Source organism: Wolffia australiana, chromosome 19, assembly GCF_029677425.1.
Source record: "Wolffia australiana isolate 7733 chromosome 19, ASM2967742v1".
In the NCBI taxonomy this organism is placed as follows: Eukaryota; Viridiplantae; Streptophyta; class Magnoliopsida; order Alismatales; family Araceae; genus Wolffia; species Wolffia australiana.
The window spans coordinates 6,226,720-6,231,342 of NC_135853.1; positions in this window are offsets into that span (position 1 = coordinate 6,226,720).

Here is a 4,623-nt window from a genome sequence, read left to right on the forward strand (position 1 = left end):
ATCCAATGGATTAAATTGGTTTAAAATTGATTTATTAATAACTATTGATCGTGAAGTTCGATTGAGATGATTTTTTTATGATCTGTTCGTCTTGATCCCCTCTTTCTATCTGTATGATTGGATCATTCAGATACAGTATAGATTGATAGATAAATATTATTGACTAAATGGGGGTAAAATGGTAATTTTTACCATGTAACCTAAGTATAAAAGCTATATTTCAAGAGGGGGAGCTCATTCTTGATGGTGCTCTATCACAGCTGCAAGACAGAGAGGAGCTCCAGCTTGGATCAACCTATTTGGTATTTTTTTCTTCTTGGTATTTGAACTTTTGGTGTATTTTGGATGTTGTTTGTTGCATTTCTTAATCGTTCATCTTGATTCCTGTTTGAACTTCTAAATCGCTTGGCTTGAGCGGAATACACAAGCCTTGACTAGGATCGAAAGGAGAAATTGAGAGATTTCCTAGCTATTCCAAGTGCATATCGAAGAAAACTATAAAAAACTTATAAAAAAGGGTTAACATTCAAGGATATTAAGTTTTCCATTTCATTATCCAGTAGAGTAGTTATTACTGAGTTTTGAAACCTAAATAACCAACCAAAAAACTTCTAAATTTTCTTTCTAATCTCTCTAATTGAATACTTTGATCCTTTAAATTGGATCAAATCATTTAATTTAGAGCCCATATTTCTTCTAATCCTCTTATCTCTCCTACCTCCCTTTCTAAATTTCTCATCCAATTGGGGTGATTTGATCTTCATTGAGGATCAAATTAACTCTAATTGGGGGTTCAAATATTTCAAGAAGAACATCAACCGGATTCCTTACTAGCTTCCCTTGGACGACACTCGTACTTATCACTACACATCTTAAGTAGAGTTTTTATAAATTTTATTGTATAAGCTAAAAGTGACAACGACAAGGGTTTAAAATTGCATAAAGTTAACCCCTATTTTTGGCTTATCACCCGTGCATGCATCCGCGCCCGCGCCCCTGTCCGCAGCCACGCTTGCGGCCCGCATCCACGCCACGCCCGCGCCAGCACCATTCATGCGTCCTTCGTCGGCGCTCTTGCTCCTCGCCCACACTCGCGTTTGCACTCTTGAAGTCCGCAGAGCAATATTCTTTGTCATCGACAGGCCGTTGACAAATCGCCAGGTTCACAAGATTCCCTACATCCGATATTTTCAAATTGTTATTTCTTACAGTATTCGTCTTGTTGTGTTTGTGCCTCGAGAGATAGGATCCCGTTAAGACACGTCTGAAACCCTTAGAGAGAGTATATAGCTTAATTCTTCTTGTGGTAGCGCATAACTCATTCGAGGAACGTGGGACGCTCTTGGGTAATTGAATTATTCCTCATCCCACACGTTCGAGTTTGGTCCAATAAGACGTTGAGAAGTCGATTGTGCTCAATCGAACTTTGCCAACTTAGCTACTCGCTGAACTTGTTCTTCATGTTTCTCAGTAGTTGTCGATGTTTGCTTAAAACTCATAAGCATAATACTTTGTCATTTTAGTGGTTTCCAGAAATTAAATAGTGGTGTAACCCAGGCCGATCAATCCCGGCAGGACGTGCTACAACATACCTTTATCTCTATCTCTATCTCTATCTCTATCTCTATATCTATCTCTATATCTATCTCTATATCTATCTCTATATCTATCTCTATCTTTCTCTCTATCTCTATCTCCATCTCTATCTCTATCTTTCTCTCTATCTCTATCTCTATCTCTATCTCTATCTCTATCTCTATCTCTATCTCTATCTCTATCTCTATCTCTATCTCTATCTCTATCTCTATCTCTATCTCTATCTCTATCCGTATCTGTATGTGTATCTCTATCTCTATCTCTATCTCTATCTGTATCTGTATGTGTATCTCTATATCTATCTCTATCTCTATCTCTATCTCTATCTCTATCTCTATCTCTATCTCTATCTCTATCTCTATCTCTATCTCTATCTCTATCTCTATCTTTATCTCTATCTTTATCTCATTCTCTATCTCTATCTCTATCTCTAGTTTTGTCTTTATCTGTATCTGTATCTCTATCTCTATCTCTATCGCTATCTCTATCACTATCTCTATCTCTATCTCTATCTCTATCTCTATCTCTATCTCTATCTCTATCTCTATCTCTATCTCTATCTCTATCTCTATCTCTATCTCTATCTCTATCTCTATCTCTATCTCTATCTCTATCTCTATCTCTATCTCTATATCTATCTCTATCTCTATCTCTATCTTTATCTCTGTTTCTATCTCTATCTCTTTGTCTATATCTATATTTATCTCTTCTTTACCTTTTAATCTATCTCTATCTCTATCTCTATCTCTATCTCTATCTCTATCTCTATCCCTATCTCTATCTCTATCTCTATCTCTATCTTTATCTCTATCTTTATCTCTATCTCTATCTCATTCTCTATCTCTATCTCTATCTCTAGTTTTGTCTTTATCTGTATCTCTATCTCTATCTCTATCTCTATTTCTATCTCTATCTCTATCTCTATCTCTATCTCTATCTCTATCTCTATCTCTATCTCTATCTCTATCTCTATCTCTATCTCTATTTCTATCTCTTTCTCTATGTCTATCTCTATCTCTATCTCCATCTCTATCTGTATCTTTATCTCTATCTCTATCCCTATCTTTATCTCTAGCTCTATCTCTATCTCTCTCTCTCTCTCTATCTCTATCGCTATCTCTATCTCTATCTCTATCGCTATCTCTATCTCTATCTCTATCTCTATCTCTATCTCTATCTCTATCTCTATCTCTATCTCTATCTCTATCTCTATCTGTATCTTTATCTCTATCTCTATTCCTATCTTTATCTCTATCTCTATATCTATATCTATCTCAACTCTATCTCTATCTCTATCTCTATATCTATATCTATCTCTATCTCTATCTCTATCTCTATCTCTATCTCTATATCTATCTCTATCTCTATATCTATTTCTATCTTTATCCCTATCTATATCTCTATCTCTATCTTTATTTCTATCTCTGTATCTATCTCTTCTCGATCTTTTAATCTATCGCTATGTCTATCTCTATCCCCATCTTTATCTCGATCTCTATCTCTATCGCTATCTCGATCTCTATTTTTATCTCTATCTCTGTCTCTATATCTATATCTATATTTATCTCGATCTCTATCTCTATCTGTATTTATATCTCTATCTCTATCTCTATGTGTATCTCTATCTCTATCTTTATCCCTATCTCTATCTCTACATCTATCTTTATCTCTTCTCTATCTCTATCTCTATCTCTATCTTTATCTGTATCTGTATCTCTCTCCCTATCTCTATCTCTATCTCTGTATCTATGTCTATCTCTATTTCTATCTCTTTCTCTATCTCTATATATATCTCTATCTCTATCTCTATCTCTATCTCTATGTCTATCTCTATCTCTATGTCTATCTCTATCTCTATCTCTATGTCTATCTCTATCTCTATCTCTATCTCTCTCTCTCTCTATCTCTATCTCTATCTCTATCTCTATCGCTATCTCTATCTCTATCTCTATATCTGTTTCTATCTCTATCTCTTAGTCTATCTCTATCTCTACCTCTTCGCTATCATTTAGTCTATCTGTATCTCTATGATGTAATATGACGTACGTGCGGGGATCAGATGGCTCGTATTACGTCACAACAAAGCACGAAAATGATTTTAGTGATGAGTATTGATGCAACTTTAAGAAACTCTACTGAGCGAAAGAACGGTCCAAGTAAGGTGAACAATATAACTAGTCCTTGGGAAAATGAGTAGGGAAGGTAGACTACAAATGACCCGTAGGATCCACATCAAGAGTATGACGGAGAGGCGTTTAACGGCCCGTCAGAGTTAACCTTGAATGTCAAAAACTTAATCGTCAATCACAAGAATTCCTATCTCTCGACAAAGGTGGTTATCCTATCCAATCTTTATCAATTAGTTCGCAGAGGAAAGGATAGCGGATGATGGCACTAAAAGAAGTAATAATACTGAAATGATAAGGGGAAATCGAGAATAGAACCTGGAATAAGTCTTTCCCAATTACTTGCGAGGACAGATGACGCAAGAAGAACAGCTAGCGGTCGGCGGACTGGGGAGCGCACGAGAGCAAGAGCACTGATGGGTAAAGGCGCGCGGCCAGGAGCGCGCAAGCGAACGACGGGCCGGCGTGGGGCATAAAGGACGGCGGGAGGCCACGGGGCGTGCGGGCGCACGACGAGTGGCAGGAAGCCGAGGGTCACGTGGGCGCGCGGAAGACTGTGGGTCGCGCCGGGCGCACAGTGGACGGCGTACGATCGCGGTTCGCGCTGGCGCGCGGTGGATGGCGGGAGACCGCAGTCGCGCGGGCGCATAGTGGGCGGCGGAAGGCCTCGGACGGCACTGGCTTGCGGTGGATGGCAGGAGACCGCGGGTCGCGCGGCGCACAGTGGATGGCGGAAGGTCGCGGGCCGCGCTGGCGTGCGGTGGATGGCGGGAGGCCGCGAGCGTGATGTTGGACGGTGGGAGGCTACAAGCCACCGGCGTGGCGACCAATCCGTAAAGGAAGGGCGAAGAACTGAACTTTCCTGGCGATTTCTTGGTGGTTCTTGATGACTAACCAGTAT